Below are 23,260 nucleotides of genomic sequence, written 5' to 3' on the forward strand. Positions count from 1 at the left end.
AAAACAAAGATTTTCATCTTGTCTCGGTATACCTGACAATAATAATAAATAATTAAATTTCTAGCCGATTTGCAGTCAATGACACATGATCAGCCTTGACGTTTAAGTTACATTCTGTGCACTTGTGGGACTTGCGGCATGATTAGCCCAGCGAGACGCTGAACTAAACTGAAATTTCCAATTTCTCTGAATGAATTGTATCTCCTTGGCACATATGGCTGGCATTGATGAGTTCACTACTCTGAGCAAATGGACAGATAATTAAAGGAAGCTTTTCTTCACAAAATCTTGTAACACCGATGACTCTCTGGAGATTTGGCTGTATAGCAAGGCCTGATTTATAGGAGAGAGGTTTCTCTCAACCAGTGTAAGGTCACTCTTTACCAGGAGGTGAGTCAGCTTCCGATCAGTGCTTAAAGGGCACATTATAAATTGTCTTTATTACAGAGCCAAAGACAATCAGTTGGCAAGCATGGTCAATGTCTCTTTATTGCCACATATACATATAGTAGGGGCAGTGAAATTCTGTTCAGTAAATTATTGCCATATCTAAGCACAATCCCCAATTAATACAAAGTATATTGATATATCAGTTTATCAGTTTAACAGTTTAGTTTCTTGTCACGTGTGCTGAGGTACAGTGAAACACTTTCGTTTGGTACCAACCAGTTTGTTGAGGTGTGCATTTTCACACTTCTATACATTTTGCCTGATGGGAGCGGGGAGAAGAGGGAGTGGCCAGGGTGAAATATTCCACTGAGACCGCATGCAATGGTCGCCAGGCTTGGGCGCCATTTGCAAAGTGCAGTCCGGGCCGCTCGCTCGGTCACCTGGAGTAGTGCCCATTCCAGGCGAGCTCCAGGCTGTAGTAGGCCTCCAGCCATCGCCTCCATCTGGATCGTCCAGCGAACCATTGCCCCTCTCTTTGCCCGGCCGGCTTTAGCATTTGTTCCCCTTGTGGTGCCTCCTATAGCCCAACGTGAGGGTACGGGGGGTGGGGTAAGACCCCGGCAACACTCGAATCGACCCTTGCTCTTGTGGGCCCCGTCACCAATTCCCACCATCCTCATCTCTGGGAGATGAACGGGGTCGGCTCAGTGGCTCCCTCTACAGGTCGTGGCCCTCTACTGCTCACATCCGGTCACGTGGCCCTCCATTTTACTCACATCCAATCCGAGAACAGAAGTCGGAATCTTCAATAATATCACAACCTATGAGATTAAATTAAATATTATAAAATATCAGAATGATCTTGTTTCCTATGTGGTGTCTTCTGTCACACCCTATGTTGATTCCCCATATTAATGGTACGTTGATGTGAAAATCAAAAATCCTGCAGATGCTGGAAATCAGGTACAAAAACTGAAAATACTGGAAAGATTCAACAGGACGGGCAGCATCTCTGGAAATAAAAGGCATTACTTTCCAGTTTTTGTTACAATTTGACCTATGTGACATTACACTAAATGTCCACATTTCACATTCCTCCTCCAATCCCCCATTTTATGATTCTCTGTCCTAACTTTGCATATCATATTGGTCTATACTAATTTCCCAATTTACCCTGGTCCTTCCAAATGCTCCCTTTACCACTACCATCTCACAATACCTCCCACTATTTCACCATTTCTTTTTTGCCTTCTTCAGATCCTCAGTTGCATTGCCGCACTGGAATTCACATTTACTTACTTCCAGCCCCACACTAGTTCCCCTTTAAATGAGCCCTCCCCAATTTTCAACGCTTGCTTCTACACACAGTCCTGTTCCACTCTAAAGGTCAGATAGATTCAGTTACCTGAAACCAAAGATGTGACTTGATGAAGATTAAATGAAGCCTTCTTTAGCAAAAAACATCTATACTGTCCAACACACAGATTGACTAGTGTGCTTAAGAGGGAACTGCAGATGCTGGAGAATCGAAGGTTACACAAAAAAGCTGGAGAAACTCAGCGGGTGCAGCAGCATCTATGGAGCGAAGGAAATAGGCAACGTTTCGGGCCGAAACCCTTCTTCAGAGGGTTTCGGCCCGAAACGTTGCCTATTTCCTTCGCTCCATAGATGCTGCTGCACCCGCTGAGTTTCTCCAGCTTTTTTGTGTAACACAGATTGACTATGTTGCTCAAGTAAATGAGTGCAGAATGCAACAAACATAAGGCGTTATCGTGAATGTGTCCCAGAGAATTATTGAATGGATTATTGCGCGGAACAGTTGCATGATTTTCAGTATTCAACCCTGGAATGCACAGTTGGAAAAGCATCCCATGGAATCTAATCTTATGCATTTCCCGCGTTTCTACTCCGCAACCAGCTTCAAAGAAGATTTCAGCTTTGATTTATAGAGGGCACAGGTGGTAAAAATCATTATGTACTTCAAATAAATGCCCTCCCCTTCAAGAAATATTGAACTAAAAATAAAATGTCAACAGTTCACCTGCATCATCTCAAGTACTTTGCAGTGCATATTGGAATAATAACTAGCTATAGGTAATAAATAAAGATAACCCAAGGCTGCTTAAATCAGTACCTTTCTCTCACTGTTCAGTTCTCATTTATTTTGGGCTCTGTCCTGTCTTCTACATTGTTCTATTTTTTCTCTGGACATTTGTCCCATCACCCGGACCGTCTGCCACTGCCTTCCAATTATTGATATCTGGCGTCATTATTCTTGTCCTTCCCATTCATCCTCCAGTTCCCACTTTTCTTTTTTCTTTACACAACTGGATGTTGCATCACAGTATCTTTTTCGGTTTTGCAGCCACACCACTAAACATTTTCAGGATCTAACTTTTGCCCATTACGGTTAAATTTAATTATACTTAAATCCAAATCATGATCAACCTCCCTTTACTAGGGCCCTGAGCTACCACCCACTTCATTGGAGACACACGGACTATCTTTAAGCAGACTTTACTGGACTTTAGTTTGCACTAAACTTTATTCCCTTTATCCTGTATCTGTACACTCTACACAGCTTGATTGTAGTCATGTTTCGTCTTTCTGTAGACTGCATTGCACGCACCAAAAAAGCTTTTGGCTGTACCTCGATGCATGTGACAATAATAAATTAAACTCAACTAAAATATTTTCTGTCAAAGGTTAAAGAATTTACTGGTAGACAAAAATGCTGGAGAAACTCAGTGGGTGCAGCAGCATCTATGGAGCGAAGGAAATAGGCAACGTTTCGGGCCGAAACCCTTCTTCAGACTGATTCACTAGAATTCACATAAAGAATTATGTCGTTTTGTATGTTATTGCATACATCACTATGCATATTTCAAGTACAATATATGCATGTAGTGTGAAACATCTCAAAGGATATTTAAGAAGGGATATTAAATACAATCTCAGGAAATATTAGGAAAAGATTGGTTTTAGGATTAAACTCCGGGAAGAACTCAACTGATCAGGCAGGATCTGTGGAGGGAAATGGACAGACAACGTTTCAGGTCGGCACCCTTCTAAAGTCTGAATAGAGGTCCTGACCCAAAACATTGTCTGTTTTCCTTCCATAGATGCTGCCTAACTCATTGAGTTCCTCCAGCAGTTTGTTTATTACTCATGTATCAGAGCAGTCTTGTGTCTCTTGGACTTGAGGTTGATTGTCAAAGAATAATACAGCATGGAAACAGGCCCTTTGGCCCAACTTTCCCACACCGGCCATCATGCCCCAACTAAACTAGTCCCACCTGCCTGCGTTTGGCCCATATCCCTCCAAACATTGTCCTATTCATCTACCTGTCTAACTATTTCTTAAATGTTGGGATAGTCCCTGCCTCATCTACCTCCTCTGGCAGCCCGTTCAATACCCCAACCACCCATTGCATGAAAAAGGTACCCTTCAGATTCCTATTAAATCTTTTCCCCTTCACCTTAAATCTATGTGCTCTTGTCCTCGATTCACCTACTCTGGGCTTGAGACTGTGCATCAATCCGATCTATTCCTCTTGATTTTATACAGCTCAATAAGATCACCCCTTATAGAGTCCCAGTCTACTCAACCTCTCCCTATAGCTCAGACCCTCTAGGCCTGGCAACATCCTCATAAATCTTCTCTGTACCCTTTCCTGCTTGACAACATCTTTCCTATAACACGGTGCCCAGAACTGAACACAATGATCTCATTAGAAGAAAAGGTTAGAGAGGTTTAGGAGAGAATTTCAAAGCTTGGCAATGGAAATATTTCTTCCAGTGACAGGGTGAAGGAAATCAGGGATGTGCAGGACCTTTCCCTTCATCCATCAATACTGCATGAAGAATTATCTTATTACTGGGAGTATCTGAATAGTCATGCTGAAAATAAACATCGATTTATGAAAATTATGGTCTTTCATTTATGGGAGATCTTGGAAGTTTCCAGTCAGATTCTGAAAGCACACTAATCAATATAAGGGCTTGCAGCCAACAGCCATATTATAAATGTCTTATTCGACTATGTTGCCATACTTCTAATTATTACCTATTTTTCTTCCTTCTCTTCCTTTGTGGATTACTGTCACTTTTCTCCACTTGTCCATTCCATATGCGTTTAATTTTATGGCAAGGTGGGTCACACAAAAACATAGGTGGAATTTAAAATGACAGAGCTTTGACATGCTCTGTGATAAATGGGATGATATCATTTGCACTGGCAAATGCACCCATTGGTTATTTTAATTGCAAAGCAGAAAATGCTGGAAATATTTTCTGGTAATAAAGATTCAGATTCAGATTCAGATTCAAACTTTATTGTCATGGTGCAGTGTACAGTACAGAGACAACGAAATGCAGTTAGCATCTCCCCAGAAGAGCGAACATAGAATATGAGCAATAAATATATATACGGGCAATACATGCAGTTCGTAATGTAGTAGTGCTGGACCTGCTGTTTGGACTTGCTGGGGCAATGGGAGAAACCTGTAGTGTCAGATGGTAGGAGGGGGTAGGGGGGGGGGTTTCACCACCCTCTGCATTTGCTTTTCCGGTCAGAGACCGATCAGTTGGGCAATACCACCCTCTGCAGTGCTTTCCCACGAGCAGTTGGTAAGGATGCTCTCGATGCTCTCGATGGTGCAGCGGTAGAAGTTCACCAGATCTGAGGAGACAGATGGACCTTCTTTAGTCTCCTCAGGAAGAAGAGACGCTGGTGAGCCTTCTTGATCAGAGTTGAGGTATTGTTGGTCCAAGAGAGGTCATCGGAGATGTTGACCCCCAGAAACCTGAAGCTGGAAACACGTTCCACCTCCGTCCCGTTAATATGGATAGGGGTGTGCGTGCCGCCCCTAGACATAAAGGGTGACAAAGAGTTGCTGCCTTACAGCGCCAGAGACCCAGGTTCGATCCTGACTATGGGTGCTGTCTGTACGGAGTTTGTACGTTCTCCCTGTGGCCGTGTGGGTTTTCTCTGGTGCTCCCACATTCATTGTCTTCTGTAAATTGCCCTTGGTATGTACAATGCAAAACTGAGATAACGTAGAACTAGTGTATGGGTGATTGTTGGTCGGCGTGGACCCACTGGGCTGAAGTGCTTGTTTCCTCGCTGTGTCCCTAAACTAAACTCAGCTGATAAGACAGCATCGATGGAGGGATAAAACAGAGCAAACATGTTAGGTCAATGTTGGAACCACATTTCTGATGAAATGTTAATAACTTGAAATATTATTCTTTCTTCACAGACGCTGTGAACCTACTAGTTATTCCCAGAATTTTTTATTTTTTTTTAATTTGCAATATTTTGCTTTGTAGCTTTGGATGGTATTGAATTATATCCTAAGGTTACTTAGATCACTCAGAATAAAACTTTACAGCAAAATTTAAATAAATGTATTGAAATTAAAGTTAATCTGGTGTTATGTGCACTGCGTAAAATATTAATTAGCTCTTTAATTTCTTTGAGAGGCTGCATTAATTAAAACCATCTGGCTTTATGAATATTTTGTCATTTGCAATGGAAAATATAACTGAAAAAATAAATTATGCCATTCTAAGACTCTGCCAAAAAGGAGATTTTTGTGGACTGCCTGTTTCAATTTACTCTGAGAGTTCACCTTTCCTGTTTCCATTATTAAGTACATTGCAAGTGTCATGTCAAATTTAAAATCCTTCTTTCACGTTTCATGCACAGAAAAATAAATTATTTTCACTCATGGTAAGGCTTCTATAATTCTGCCCGTGTCTAATTGTGAAAACAATGGAATCACTGTGAAGAATTGAGGTATGGATAGGTCGCTGAGGGATAAGTAAAATTAATTCATGGGAGACGATGATAAGGAGGCAGCAATGAAGAGAAAGGAAACGAGGAAACGACAATACAGAAGTCAAGAAGAATGCATGCAAATGGAAAAGTAAAGAGATAGAGTGGCACAGTGGCACAACTGGTGGAGTTGCTGCCTCATAGCACCAGAGACCAGGGTTCAATACTGCCCATGGGTGCTCTCAGTATGGAGCTTCTGACCACATGGGTTTCCTCCACGTGCTCCGGTTTCGTCCCACATTCTAATTATGTGCGGGTGTGTAGGTTAATTGGCCCTCTGTAAATTGCCCCTAGCATGTGGGGAATGGATGCAAAAGTGGAAAAACACAGCACATGTGTGAATGGGTGATAGATGGCCAGCATAGGCTTGGTGGGCTGAATGGCCTGTTTCCATGCTGTATCTCTCATTCGATTCAATCAATTCAATATGAGTAGCAATGTTACAAAATTTTGAGATAAAAAAAATCAAGTCTGCAATTTATCCCATCGGATAAAGCATAAAAAGTTTAATTTGACACCTAATTCACTTTCATATCTTCAGTATTTAAAACGTTATGGCCATTTTCAAAATCGGAAATTAGCATCTTGTTCCCTATTGCTTTTTCATTGACTTAAAAATGGAAGACCTGAAATTAAAGCATATAATTAGTTAGTTACCTAATTGTAACTAATTACAAAATTTAATTACTAGATGTAAACATCTATCCATTTCTTAAGAAAACATTAACATTTTTTAATAGCCCAAGTGTCCAAATAACATTCACACAAGAATTCACAATATAACATGATTTTTAAATCTCATTGTCATGAATTTATAGGCCAAATGGAAGGAATTTAATGTTTCATTCCCGTAAATTAATGGCCATTTAAATCATCTTCTGAGTGGGTTTTTGTAGAACACGATCGATTGGAACATTGTGGTTTGCAATGAATTTGAACCCCATATCTGCAGGAAAAACACTGCCGGTTTGTATGGGGCCATAATCACATTTTCGCCAATGAAATTTGGATTAAAGTCATCCTAGGAAGCAAGTTTACATGTAAAATAAACGACTTACCTTATGTTTTGTCCCGTACATGAGATCCGTCCCGTTGTCCGCGTTGACGGCGTTAGAAGTCGCTTTTTATTTTACTCCAGGGATTAAATTGTCCCGTGATTTTTTTTAAAAACTTCCGAGAACGGAAGTCGGAACGATTTTTCAGCATCAGGTAGTAGCCCTAGAAAATATATCTCGGACAGGGAGGAGAAAACGGCATTTTAATCCCCCCCTCAAAAGCGCCAACGTCGCGCACACGGCCAGTGGCAGAACTGCAGCGCCGCTGAAGGTAGGTATTGTAACATACCTAATATGAGGTTGCAGCTTTCTCCACACGACGGCAGTCTGAAGGGAAGAAGGGTCCCATCCAAAACATTGTCTAACCATGTCCAAAGATGCTGCCTGACCCCCACAAAATGCCTCTGGCATTTTGTGCTTTTTTTTTCAAGATCATAACTACTCCTTTAGGATTTTCCCTACCTCCCATTGCATCTTTTGCCCGTAAGTTTAAAACCATGACCATGTTCCCTGGCGCTTTAACCTTGTGTTAATGGGACCAGTGTCCCTTTATTTACCCTAGCTAAACCAGTCATGATCTTGCTTCACTTTCATCAGGTTTTACTTTCTGAACCCGATATGAAAATTCAGAACAAAAATAAATAGACTCCGAGGTCTGGCATATGTTTGCTATTGTTAATAGAGGCGACAAGCTAACGAATGGAACTGCAGGCCATTTAGCTTAAGGTCATTGTTCAGAAAGAGAACTGGAACCATTGCTAGCAGATGAAATAAAAACATAGCATAGGATGGAAAATATACTGTGTCATCAGCACGGATTTCTCAAATGAAGGTTGCTGCTATTGAATTTTTTGAAGTTAATGAAAGAGTGGGCAAGGACAACACAATGAATGCGGTACAAATGTGCTTTCAGCAGGCGTTGTGGATAAGGCTCTGAATAAGAAACAAGGGAAGGTTGCGGTTTGGGGAACCATGGCTATATTACAGGTAGGATTTTAGAAAATGTAAACATTAACCCTGCAGTTGACAGGAAGAAGGATACTTTAGACCGCAAGATATGTAGATGATTTGGGTGGGAAAGTGGGAAATAATTGAGAGGTGCAAAATAATATATTTGGGGGGGGGGGGGGGAACTCATGGTGTCTACAATGTGGAAGGAAACTGAGTAATGGGGTGCAGGGAGTTAATATCACATGAGAAAAGATGGAGAAGATAAGGGAAGATGGGACGGCACTGTGGCGCAATGGTAGAATTGCCGCCTTACAGCGCTGGTGGCCCTGGTTTGATCCTAACTACGAGTGCTGTCTGTCGGGTGAGTTATCTACGAGTGAGTTTGTACGTTATCCTTGTCACCATGTGGGCTTTCTCAGGGTGATCCGGTGTCCTCCCACACTCTAAAGACGTACATTTTTGTAGGTTAATTGGCTTTGGTAAGAATTAGAAAATGTCCCTAGTATGTAGGATGGTGTCCGGGGATCGCTGGTCGGCGTGGACTCGATGAAGGGCCTGTTTCAGCACTGTATCTCTAAACTAATCAAAAACTAATGATCTAGAGAATATTTACAAGAATAGTTTCTAAGATGGGGGACGGCAGTTACAATAATTTGCTTGAGGAACACAACAGGTGGGGCAGCATCTGTGGGGGAAATGGCATTGTCAGCATTTTGGGTTGAAAACCTGCACTAGACCAGAGAGTGGCGAAGGAAGATAACCTTTATAATGAGGAGAGCATGAGTAAGGAGAGGGCCCAGTAAGTAATTGATGGATTGACACGAGGTGAAAGAAGAGGGACATATTGAGTCAGGTAGGGGAGGGGAGGGGGTGGAGTTTGGGGACAGAGGGTGATGGATGACATAGGTGGAGGCAGACGAAACAAAAGAGACAGAGGGAGAAAATGCTTAATTAAGGCACACACGATTCAGGCCTTCCTGATAGAAGCACAGAAACGCATTTATAGATTGGAGAGGTTGGGACTGCTGTCTTTGGAGGAGAGGTGATCTGGTCAAAATACATTAAAAAATGAAGAATGCAGACAGGGGAATGGTGAGAGACTATTGCTTTTGGTAGTGGGCCCAAGGAGTAGAGGTGACATGCAGTAGCGGACTGGGTCTAAAAATATTGGTTGCCAGGAGACAAAGGGGGCCCACTTCATCAGGGGCCCACGATATAGGGGGCCCACTTCATCAGGGGCCCACGATATAGGCGGCCCACTTCATCAGGGGCCCACTTGCCATCGGGCAAGCTGACACCTTGGCCAGTCCGCCACTGGCGACATGTATAAAACAAAGAATTGAGAATGTCATGAGAAGTTATTTTATTTAGAATATACTATGAGGCAACTTCAAGAGGGAAGTGGAGAAATGGACGATAGAGAAAAATATACAAGTTCACTGAGAAAGGGTCAGCGGGTGGAACTAGTGGGTTGCTCTGGTAGAGAGTCAGTGTGGACATGATGGGCTGAATGGTCTCCTTGCTGTAACATTTCCATGATTCTGCTTTTGCAGCCTACAGTGTGCATTGGTAAAGACAGAGACTATGAATTTACTTTACACCTGGTAAATGAGCATCCTTCAATGTAACACATATTGCTTACAGCTCGATCAGTAACAGAACAATTATCATCTTAAACTTTAAAAATAAAGTTGTTAATACTGAACATCTGAAATTAAAGGTGAAATGTTGGAAATAAACAAATCAGCTGGGATTTGTAATGAGAAAAGTCAGAGTCTAGTAATTATCAAAATTAATGGCTCACACAAAACAAATGAATTTGGTCTTGAATTTGTAGCATGAGCTTCTTGTTACCAAGGCAAACTATTTGCATTTTGAGCAATTATCCACCCCCTCCTCTGCCTCAGCCTATCTGCCGTTGAAGTCCTCATATATGTCATTATCACAACAATTGGATTCTTTCAATGTATATTTCCCTTTGAGTCAGAGTCTCTGTAATGTTGGAATTGTGTGAGTCTGTGCATCCATGTCTGATTTGTAAGTAGCCTTTGATTCTATTTGATATGTAGAATGAAAACAGTTTGGAGTGTTACATGCAGTTCTGATTGCCCCATTGCGGGAAGCATGAGGAGACTTTGGAGTGAGTGCAGAAGAGATTTACCAGAATGCTGTCTGAATTATAGAGGGCAATTAACCTACAAACGCACTGGTCTTTGGGATGTGGGAGGAGAATGGAGCACCCAGAGGAAACCCATGTGGTCACAGGAAGAACGTAAAGACTCCACACACAGACAACATCCAAGGGCACGATTGAGGCCGGGTCTCTGGCACTGTGAGGTAGCAGCTCTACTAGCTGACCCACTGTGCGTGCCATCCAAGAGGTTGGACAAACGTGGATTACTTTTTCCAAAGCATCAGGGGCTGAAGGGAGAGCTGATAGAAGTTTATAAAATTACGAGAGGTATAGATATGCTAGACAATCAGAATCATTTTCCAAGAGTGGAAATGTCACAGATGCGAGGTCAAAGTTTAAAGGTGAGAGCAAAAAAGTTCAAAGGAGATGTGTGGGGCCATTTTTTTGCACAACGGTTGGTGGATGCTTGGAATGCACTGCCAGGGATGGGGATGGAGGCAGATATGACAGTAGCTTGGAAGAGGTTTTTAGATAGGCACATACTGTATATGTGCAGGGATAGTATGGATCAGTTTGGTTTAATTTGGTATCATGTTCGGCACATACATTGTGAGCAAAAGGACCTGTTCCTGTGCTGTTCTGCTCTATATTCTATGTTCTATGTTCACATACATGAATCTTCCTTCTTAGTAACCTTCCTTTCAAACGTTCACGTTCACAAGTTAGAGTAGAATTAGGCCATTCGGCCCATCGAATCTACTCTGCCATTCAATCATGGCTAATCTCTGCCTCCTAATCCTATTTTCCTGCCTCCTCCCCATCACCCTTGACACCCGTTCTAATCAAGAATTTGTCTATCTCTGCCTTAAAAATATCCACTGACTTGGCCTCCACAGCCCTCTGTGGCAATGAGTTCCACAAATTAACTACCCCCTGACTAAAGAAGTTCCTCCTCACCTTTTTAAAAGAGCGCCCTTTAATTCTGAGGCTATGACAATCAGGCGTTTCTCAGCACTCAACACAGAGGAGATTAAAAAAGAAAATGATGGGATAGAGACCAGCGGGGAAGTTTTCCAAAAAGTCTGCTTATGTTGATCATTCACCCAGTTTTCAAAGCAGCACGTGGTTAAAGTTGACTCCTTTACATCTTAAAGAGTGGAATGTAACAGTCTAATCTATTTGATGATAACATGATATAATCATCGTAGGGACGGCACGGAGGCGCAGCGGTAGAGTTGGTGCCTTACAGCGCCAGAGACATACGTTCAATCTTGACCACGGGTATTGTTTCTGTGTAGTTTGTACATTCTCCCCGTGACCTGCATGGATTTTCTCCAGGCGCTCTGGTTTCCTCCCACACTCCAAAGACGTACAGGTTTGTAGGTTAATTGTCTTTGGTAAAATTGTAAATTGCCCCTAGAGTGTGTAGGATAGTGTTAGTGCATGGGTGATCGCTGGTCAATGCAAACTCGGTGGGACATAGGGCCTTTCCACGCTGTGTTTGTAAACTAAACAAAAACTAAATGCAGGCTGTGGGGATATCTTGTGTCACACCTACTCATACACCCACAGTGAGAGCCGCATGTTAACTCAATACCTGATTCACTTATTAACAGGCAGTCAACAGCAATTTCCACAAACTCGGTAGGAATAACAGGAACACTGCCAGCATTTTAATCCTTAACAGTGCTCACTTCCTAATGACATATTTTGCACATTGCTCTTTAAAGAGCCAATAAATCATATTAGTGGGCAGGAAATTTTGACGGAGAAGGAAGCCAAGCCTAACTGTTGCTAGGGTATAATGAGATTCTGCAAAGACAATTAAGATATAATTGTTTGCTTCCACAGGGACCATACTATTCTTGCAGGCTAACCATGTTGGGAGCTTTCTAACATTTGTATATCAGATCAAACCGAGCTGAAAGAAATTATGGATTATTTTCCAAGTTCACATGAACTGAAAGGAATATAGATTTATTACAGTTCATCTTTAATTCTGTTTAGGCTCATATGAAATTCTTTATTAATAACGGAAAATGCCACAGAGACATCAACTGTACATCTACTGCACTAAGTGTTGATAGTTAATACATCAGGTTTAGGGAATGTGTGTTAGACATTTCAACGTGCTAAAAACTGTGTGGAAACATGAGGGAATATATCTTTCCTGCAAATTTGACAACAGTCACATTTCAAAAGTATTTCACCACCCATAGAGTACTTTGAGAAATCCTGAATCTTTGTGGCACACAAAATCGCTAAATCTGTGGTTCAAAGCCCTCCATTAAAACTTAAGCATAAAAAAATCAGACAACGCATCCAACTGCAGCACTGTTTCCTTTTGCACAGGGTGTTAAATTGAAGCCACATCTACTAGAATTGCGGAGTCATGCTGCGTGGAAACAGGCTATATGGCCCATTATGTCCAAGCTGACCCGTAGGCACTGATCCATGTTAATCCTACCTTACAGAATAAGCCCGCTAGGAGCCTATCGGTGATTTTAACGCTTACCGAGACAGTTTTTACACAATGTCATTGATCTGCGTCCACCACTCTTTCTGGCAGTGTATGCCAGGTACTCAACACTCTCTGGATGAAAACATCATAGAACATTGAACATAGAACAGCACAGCACAGCACTAGAACAGGCCCTTCCGCCCACAATGTCTGAGTTTGAGTTTGAGTTTATTATTTGAAACGTGTACAGTGAAAAGCTTTTGTGGCATGCTAACCAGTCAGTGGAAATACAATACACAACTACCCACAGTGTACAGATACATGGCAATGGGAATAATATGAATAACGTTTAGTGCAAGATAAAGTCCAGTAAAGTCTGGTCAAAGATAGTCCAAGGGTCTCCAATGAGGTAGATAGTAGCTCAGGACTGTCTATCATTGTTGGTAAGATGGTTGTTGCCTGATCTGCTATTGGAGTAGAGATTTAAAAGAGTGGAGTGATTGCAGATCCACTTCTGTGTGAGCGCCATCTTGCATCGTCATGTCTGTGTCAAATTTGATGCCAAGACCATCTCTTATCTACCACACATAACCTATATCCCTCCATTCCCTGCATATTCAGGGTCAAGCTTAGATTCCCCCTCAATCTCTTGCCCCTTATGCTAAATCTGTATCCTATAGATTTTGTCACCTCTGTTAATGGGAGATCTATCTATATATAAGGTGTCTATCTACACCCCTCAGGATTTTATATACCTCATTATTGTCTCCTCTTGTCTTCCTCTGCTCCAAGGTAAACAGATCTAGCTTCTCTTCTCTCACATCATAACTGAAACGTTCAATCCCAGGCCAGGGTGAGTCTCCCCTCCATCCACTTCAGGGTCATCGCATCTTTCCTATAGTGTGGCGATAAGAGCTGTGTGCCTATATTTCAGCTAAGGTCTGACCAATGTGTCATAAAGATGGAGCATAACCTCCTTCCACTTCAGAAACTCATAAGCTCATAGGTTTTAGGAGCAGAATGAAGCCATTTGGCCCTTGAAGTCTAGGCTGCCATTCATCATGGCTGATCTATCTTTCCCTATCAACTCTATTCTCCTGCCTTCTCCCCTTAACCCCTGACACCCTTACTTATCAAGAATATGTCAATCTCTGCCTTAAAAATATCTATTGATGGCCCCCACAGCTGTCTGTAGCATCTCTTGCATTAGGTACCCCAACTAATGAAGCCCAGTAATCTCATATGCCTTCTTAAACATACTATTTACCTGCACTGCAACCTGCACACCAAAGACTCTTTGCTCTATAAGACTTGCTAGGATCGCACCTTTAATGGTGTATGTCCTGGCCTCATTACTTCTCCCAAAATACATCAGTAATAAACTCCATCTGTTATTTCTTAACTCATTTCGCCCACACATCAGTGCCACCCTGTAGCCTTTAAGGGTATCCCACACACTGTCAACAGCTCCACAACTCGTTGTGTTGTCTGTGAGCTTACAGATCATTCCTCCTACATCCACATCCAAATAATCCACATAAGGTACAAATCGCAAGGGTCTCAGCACTGAAAGCTATAGAACATCACAAGTCTCAGGCAACCATTCACAATAACAGCCCTCCACCATCGCCCACTGTCTACTGTTGCCAAGCCAATTTTGGATCCAATTTACCAATTTGCACTGGATCACTTGCAAATCTCAAAGGTTTCCCTGCCATCATTTTGATGAAGAAGAAATACAGTATATCCCTGGCAATCTGCCTGACATTTTGTTCTCAACCAGTGGAGTTTGAATGATGTTTCCAGGGGCCAGGGCACATCACATGAGCCAGGGTGGACGGCATAATGGCACGGTTGTGCAGCGGTAGAGTTGCTTTCTTGCAGCGCCAGACACCTGTCTGAACGGAGTTTGTACGTTCTAACCGTGACTGCGTGTAGGTTAATTGGACTTCGGTAAAAATTGTAAATTGATCCTTGTGTGTAGGATAGAACAAGTATATGGGGTCGTTGGTCGAAGCAGACTCAGCCAGCCGAAGGCTGTATTTAGAAACAAAATAACTAAGAGCAGGGAAACATCAGCGCGAATGAGTGATGGGTGAGGGTGGATTTGGTTGGGGTGGGGGAGGTGCAGAAGATCAGATCCTGGAACAAAGATGTGATTATAGGCTAGAAGACCATAACTGGAAGAGATTGGTTGGATCAAAGCCACGATGTTTCAGACTACATGTGTACCATTTTATGGATCATTGTTGCGAGTGAGCAGGAGATAGGAGGATGAGTGGACACCTAATCAGTGAGAGGGGATTGTGAAGGAGGCTCTGTGATCTGACAAAACTAGTGAGTGGAAAAGCACTTATCTCCCAGATCCCTTCCGTGTATCCTTTGTGTTTCTCAAGGTCTGGAAAATGGCTGAGTTTGAGTTTAGTTTAGTGTTACATGCACCAAGGTACAGGGAAAAGCTTTTGTTGCCTGTTAACCAGTTAGCAGAGACAATACACAATTACAGTCGAGCAGTCCTTTGCTGGCCATTTCTGATTAAAAATGATGCTTAAATATGCATCCTAAATAGTTACATTGAAAACCTGTGACTTGGAAAGAGATTGGTTGCTCCCACCCCCCAACTCCAACTAAATCCCTCCCCACTGCTGACATCAAACATGAGTGGACTAGAGGATGGTTTGGTCTGTGATACAGATTGTTCTACATGCCGCTCAAGATAGACATAAGTTGGTGGTTAAATTTCCCCAACAATGCTGCACCATGTCCATGAATGTAATGTCCTTTCTTTAATAGGAAGTTAAGAACTGCAGAATCTTTCTGACAGCAGCCCAACAAGTGTTGGATACAACTGCCTTGTCTCCACATAATCAACACTTTACTGATCATCGGTACCCACACCCTCTTGCTTCTCCTTTACTTTTGCCCTGGCTCTAAGCCCCATGGAGCACTCAACCCCCCCCTCAGGACCCCCTCCTCTGCCCATCATCGGTCACCTGCATCTCCTGGGATGGGGTCAAGGAAATAGCGTTCACGTCGCGGACCTGTTTCCACAAATCTTTCCACCACCAAGCACAAGAAGCACAAGACCCCATTGTATGCAGATGCCGAGAAGTGCTTTCAGCTCTGACTGAACAATTTCTAATCTTGTGATGTGGACTCGATACGAAGATTTGGATCTGAAGAACCCCCACAAGAGCCTCATTGAGATGTCAGCTGCGGGAGGCACCTCCGGGGCGCAAAGGTGGACGGGCGAGCAGTGGGACGTGGTTTTGCAGGTTGATCCAGACGTCTAAGGAAGCCGATGGCTGGAGGCCCGCAGCAGCCTGAGACCTGCAGCACTTATTACACCTAGAGCTTGGACTGGACTCTGAAAATGGCGCCAAACCGTGGCCCCTCTTGAATGCGGGATCAGTAGACTTTCTGTACACTTGTTATTCAGTAATGTGCTTGCGTATGGGAATACTGTACTGGAATCTATGTAAAAAAAGAATTTCACTGCATGTTTGCACTTTGCACAATTGACAATAAAACCATTGAACCATTAACATCCTTCCCTTTTCACAGAATGGATTCTGCTTTATATTCCAACCCACTGCGTGTAAATCTGTGCAGCAGCAAACTGCTCTGCGCATTCTTCGAAGCATTTAATTCAGGAACAACCAATTCATAATCGCATTGACAGCTGCAATTACTCTCTGTGAATGGAAGCATTGTGCAGCCGATTTTCTTCCTATTTGGCTGGTTCCTTCCAAGAAAGAATTACATTTTGCTCTTTGTATAAATTAATTTATAAAAGACCAGTTCAGAGAGAGACACTTCTCTCGAGTCTCACCAACACTTCTAGTGAGGAAAGATGCTTTAATAAAACAACATTGCATCAGAAAGAGATCCACAAGGAACTTGTTGTATAACACTACTTGTTGGAGTTAGGATGTCTCTTGCATGAATTATTTGAACTGTATTGAATGTGTGTTGCCATAAACCTGAGGTCTCACCCACACTCTTCACAGCAGAATGAATTGACATTTATCACACTGCCATTTATGAGAGGTATATTTCTGTCCTTCACAAAGGCTGGTGCTTATCGGCCACATTCAGTTGTTTTACAGGCTACTTTGTATTTCCTGTGCCAAAACCAAGCAGCAGTAAGTAACATTCTTTGCTATTGTTGGTGGTAACTTGCTCGAAATTTAAATTTCAGATGAGCTTTTGTCGGGAGCACTCACTTTTACACAGTCAGTGATCCACAAGCAGAACACAATGCATAGAGAACACTTCCATGTTTTTTCATATTTAAAAAATGAAGCCAGAAACTGCATGATTAAATTGACAAAATATTTGAAATGCTCCGGAATGAACTTAAAAATAGTAATCGAAGTAAAAATCTATGAATATTATAAAAGCACTGAGGTAATTTCAGGATTTTGGTTGGGTTACAGAAGCAACATAGCAAGTGGCTGACATATGTGCTCCATTGTTGCATTAGGCAGGCAGTCAACAGATCGGGAATAGATCGGGTAGACGCAGAGTCTTTGGGCAAGAGCAGGGGAATTGAGAACCAGAGGGCATAGGTTGAAGCTGAAGGGGGAAAGATTTAATAGGAATGTGAGGGGTAACTTTTTCCAAACAAAGGGTGGTAGGTGTATGGAACAAGCTGCCAGAGGTGGTAGTTGAGGCAGGGACTATTTCAATGGATAGGACAGGTTTAGAGGGATATTGGCCAAACACAGGCAGGTGGGACTAGTGTAGATCGGACATGTTGGTCGGTGTGGGCAAGTTGGGCCGAAGGGCTTGTTTCCACACTGTATGACTCTATGACTCTATCTGAAACATTTCTATAAGTGATATTTACTTGCCAATTATTATTTTTTTTAAATGGGGCAAATGCAGAAAATCTGAAGTAAAAGCAGAAAATGCTGGAACCCCTCAGCAAACAAGGCAGCAGGTGTGGAGAAATAAATAAAATTAGCATTGCATTCTGAGTTCTGACTAATGGTCTCACCCTGAAACATTAATTCTGTTCCACATCCCACAGATGCTGCCTGACCTGTTGAGCATCTTTGATATTTTGTGGCCATTGCTTACCACTTTCTGTCTGCACTATTCCGATTCTGTCAATATTTAGTCAACTCCTTTGAGCTGCATAATTGTGCAAGTGCCACAATTTTGACAAGCGAGATAAGAGACAGACGATATCCACAGCATAAGAAACGCTTGAAAGGTGTGCTCCAAAGACAAGATTCAAAGCAAACCATGCAGCACAAAAAGAGAAATATTATCCCAAAACGTCCTGTGGCACAGCTGATAGAGCTGCTACCTCACAGTGCCTGAGACCCAGGTTCAACTCTCACTGCTATATATTTCCCTCATGATTTTATAGACCTATGTAAGGTCACCCCTCAGCCTCCTGCACTCCATGGAGCAAAGACCCAGTCAGTTTAATGTATTCTCCATATCAGTGGCATAGATCTCAGCAAAGGCCATCTCAAGAGATCAATGCAACAGTGGGAGGTCCCCCAGTTCATTTGGTCTCATCATCTTACAACACCAACACCGATGTCACCCATTTGCTGTTAAGATTCTCTTCAACAGGGGCTTTAAGGTCTTATCTGGAGGTTGATACATCGGACAATGCAGTGCTGTGATAGCTCTGCACTGTCATCTTAGAGAAGTCACACAGAGATTGGGCTTTGTGATTACAACATGCTCTTCGACAGGAAGAGCGCTGCTGCCTGTCTTAGTGCAGGAATAATCTCCCGAACAAGCGACAACGTGTTTGATGATAATCTTAAAAGCAGAGCAGGAAAGGAAATGTCACAGGCAGCCATGCAGTATAATTTATATTCCACTTGTGTAATTTTGCAGCTGGTAGTTGATCCAGTCAATCTCACTTTATAAATTACATTTCACGGCTTGCCGTAACCTTGCACTCTCTCATCTCCGTACGGAATGCACGTGATGCCTGGGATGTGGGCGGCAATTGGGAACCTCAGGCAGTGAGTCCAGAGAAGGATGTGGGGTGTGGGGTGTGGGGTGTGGGGTGTGGGGTGTGTGTGGGATGTGGGTTGGGGGTGTGGGGTGTGGGGTGTGGGGTGTGGGGGGGTGGGGGTTGTGGGGTGTGGGGGGTGGGATGTGGGGTGGGGGTGGGGTGTGGGGTGTGGGGTGTGGGTGTGGGTGTGGGGTGTGGGCGTGGGGTGTGTGTGTATGGGTGTGGGACGTGGGGCGTGGGGCGGGGCGTGGGGCGGGGTGTGGGGTGGGGTGGTGGGGTGGGGTGTGGGGGGGTGTGGGGTGTGGGTGGGGGTGGGGTGGGGTGTGGGGTGTGGGTGGGTGTGGGGTGTGTGTGTGGGGTGGGGTGTGGGGTGTGGGTGGTGTGGGATGTGGGATGTGGGGTGTGGGGTGGGTGGGGGTGTGGGGGTGTGGGGTGTGGGGGTGGGGTGTGGGGTGTGGGGTGTGGGGGTGTGGGTGTGGGATGTGGGGTGTGTGTGGGGTGTGGGGTGTGGGGTGGGGTGTGGGGTGTGGGGTGTGGGTGTGGGGTGTGGGGTGTGGGGTGTGGGGTGGGGGGGGTGGGGTGGGGTGTGGGGGGGGTGGGGTGTGGGGTGTGTGTGATGTGGATGTGTGTGGGGGTGGGGTGTGGGGTGTGGGGGGGGGTGTGGTGTGGGGTGGGGTGTGGGGTGTGGGTGTGGTGTGTGGGGTGGGGTGTGTGATGTGGGATGTGGGGATGGGGTGTGGGGGGTGTGGGGTGTGGGTGTGGGGTGTGGGGTGTGGGGTGGGGGTGGGGGTGGGGGGGTGTGGTGTGGGGGTGTGGGGTGTGGTGTGGGGGTGTGGGGGGGTGTGGGGTGTGGGGTGTGGGGGGGGTGGGGGTGGGGTGCGGGGTGCGGGGGGTGGGGCGGGGTGGGGGTGGGGTGTGGGGTGTGGGGTGTGGGGTGTGGGGTGTGGGTGTGGGATGTGGGTGTGGGGTGGGGGTGTGGGGTGTGGGGTGGGGGTGTGGTGGGTGTGGGTGTGGGGTGTGGGATGTGGGGTGTGGGGTGTGGGGTGTGGGTGGGTGGGGTGTGTGGGGTGTGGGGTGTGTGGTGTGGGGTGTGGGATGTGGGGTGTGGGGTGTGGGATGTGGGGTGTGGGGTGTGGGATGTGGGATGTGGGGTGTGGGATGTGGGGTGTGGGGGTGGGGTTGGAGGAGGGGAGAAAGAGACACACAATGACAAGTGCGACTTCTTGAGAATGATTAGAGAATCACCATGTAGTCCTGAACAACGGTTTCACGTGGCTATTTACCGCTGCTCTAACACACGGGGGAGAAAACATTTATATTCAAGGTTAAGTAGGGATTACAAGAACTAATAAACAATCAGACTAACATACGCTGAGTTTCTCCAGCATTTTTGTGTACCTTCAATTTTCCAGCATCTGCAGTTCCTTCTTTAACAATCAGACTAACAGCCAAATTAACAAAGACATAGGAATCGAGTCATAGTGTAGAAACAGGCCATATACTATTCTTATAACAAATGTAAAGCATTTTGGTCAATGAGAGTTGTTTTTTAACTGTGCTATATAAATAAATGTGACATGACTTGACTTGATTTTGGCCCAACTTGCCCACAGCGACCAATGTGTCTCATCTAACACTAGTTCTACTTCACTGGAACTGTCTAATTGCTTCTTAAATGTTGCAATAATCCCTGCCTCAACTACCTCCTCCGGTAGCTCATTCCATACGCCCACCACTGGTTGTGTGAAAAAGTGACCCCTCAGATTCCTATAGAATCTTCCCCTCTTCACCTTAAACCTACGCCTGCTGGTTCTCGATTCCATTAATTGTTCCATTAATTGGACACCAGTTATGTTATATTATTTAATTACCAAGGATCCTTGAGACGATAAACAATTTCATGCCAAATAAATTCTGCAGTTTAAACTAATTGAGTGTGGTAGAATTAGAAGAAGCAAGATACAGTGGAACCAGGCCTTCTTACTGAATGAATGGAGAGGGCTGAGGGGAGGACAGCGCTATTATTAGCTGCTGTGACTTGCATGTTAGTTTGTCCTTCAATCTGTTTGCATGGCTTCAGGTCTCAGCATTGGCCTTTTTCATCAACAAACTCTCTGAGGAAACCTGGAACCAAAGACCCATTCTGGAGGCTAAATGAATACTTACATAATTATCCAAACACTCTTCTGTCTGGCATTCTCCCTTCTTCACGCCATTAACATCACAATCTGTGTTTCAGGCCATGTTATAGTTTATTCAAAGATAATTATGTTCACCCAGAATTAGTCCATAACATTGGATTGCAGAATGTGTAGAAGGAACTGCAGATGCTGGCTTACACCGCGGATAGACACAAAAAGCTGGAGTACCTCAGCGGGTCGGGCAACATCTCTGGATAAAAGGAATAGGTGATATTCCGGGTTGTGACCCTACATCAGACTAACATAGAAACATAGAAAATAGGTGCAGGAGGAGGCCATTTGGCCCTTCGAGCCAGCACCGCCAATCATTGCGATCATGGCTGATCATCCCCAATCAATAACCCGTGCCTGCCTTCTCCCCATATCCCTTGATTCCACTAGCCCCTAAAGCTCTATCTAACTCTATCTGAGAGTCGAGGGAGAAGAAAACGAGAGATATATACGGTACATAGAACAAAAATATATACGGTACATAGAACAATGGAACAAAGGTAATTATTGTGGCCTTGTCAAACATAAGGGTTAGCACTACACGCTACGAATCCCAGCTGTGGAGACACTGGTATCATTGTCTCATTGTAGGACATTGATCATTCTTTTAATCTGGATTTTTAACTCATGTATTGTGTTTTTTTTAAATATAATTTATGATGCTCTTATAAGTGATATACTAAGATTTTATATGTACTTTATGATATTTTTTTAATATGCAATGCAATTTTTAAATGTAATGTTGCCCCTTGTCTGGACCTCGAGTCCATAATAAAGTTTATTATTATTATTATTATTATTATTATTATTATTATTATTATTAAAGGAATGAAAGATTTGCAACAAGCAATGATGATCAAGGCGAGGTGGAACCCACAATGATCCATTGTTGGCTGTGGGGAAGGTGATAATGTGTTATACACAGTGAAATTCAACAGGACGCCAGTGAAACCAGTATGACCACTTGGGGAGGGAAAAGGAAAGAGGGGATGCAAGGGTTACTTGAAGTTAGAGAAATCAATATTCATACTGCTGAGTTGTAAGCTGCCCAAGTGAAATATGAGGAGCTGTTCCTCCAATTTGTGTTTGGCCTCACTCTGACAATAGAGGAGGCCTCAGACAGAAAGGTCAGTATGGGAATGGGAATGGGAAGGGGAGTTAAAGTATTTGGCAACCGGGAGATAGCGTAGGTCAAGGCAGACTGAGCAAAGGTGTTCAGCGAAACAATTGCCCGGTCTGACTATGATCTTGCTAATATATAGAAGTCCATACCTGGACCAGCAAATACAGTAGATGAGATTGGAGGAGGTGAAAGTTAACCTCTGCCTCACCTGAAAGGACTGTCGGGGTCCCTGGACAGAGTTGAGGAAGGGGGTACAGGAACAAATGTTGCATTTCCTTCGGTTGCAGGGCAAGGTGCCTGGGGAGTGGGTGCTTTGGGTGGGAAGGGATGAGTTAACCAGGTAGTTGCGGAGGGAATGGTCTCTGCAGAAAGGGGAAAGGGGTGGAGATGGGAAGATGTGGCTTTGAGATGGGGGTGGTGAAAATGTCGGAGGATTAAGTGTTGTATGCAATGGCTGATGAGGTTAAAGCTGAGGACTCGGGGGACTCTGTCCCTGTTGCGACTGTGGGGGGTGGGAGCAATAGCGGGATTATGGGAGATATACAGTCACTGAGCAGAAATTTGATGAAACCAATGCTGGTGTAACTCAGCAGGTCAGGCAGCATCTCTGGAGAAAAATGATGGTTGACGTTTCGGGTCGGGATCCTTCTTCAGACTGAAAGTAGAGGAGAGGTAAATGTCCCAATCCGAAACGCCACTCATTCTTTTTCTCCAGAGATGTTGCCAGACCAGTTGAGTTACTCTAGCACTTTGTATCTGTCTTCGGTATAAACCAGCATCTGTAGGTCCTTTCGACACACTTTGCATTATTGGATATTAATGGGTCGAACCCCAATAAAATCAAAGTTGCACCATGTTGGAAATCTCTGGAGGTGAATAGGTAACGTTTTGGGTCAGGACTTCCTTGTCCCTAGTCATGAGTTAGAATCAAAGTTAGTCTTGTTGCATTGTTTATAAATCTTTGCTCACCTCTTTCCTGTGAACTTTTCATTCTGTTTTTTGGTTACCAAGTAAAACAGGATTACTGCTTCAATGAATAGACTCCGGTAAATAAAAGAAATGAAGAGCAATTTTCTGCCGTGAGAATTTAATAGCTTTGTTTAGAATAGAATTTACACCTCACACT

This window comes from Leucoraja erinacea, chromosome 14, assembly GCF_028641065.1.
Source record: "Leucoraja erinacea ecotype New England chromosome 14, Leri_hhj_1, whole genome shotgun sequence".
Taxonomy (NCBI): Eukaryota; Metazoa; Chordata; class Chondrichthyes; order Rajiformes; family Rajidae; genus Leucoraja; species Leucoraja erinaceus.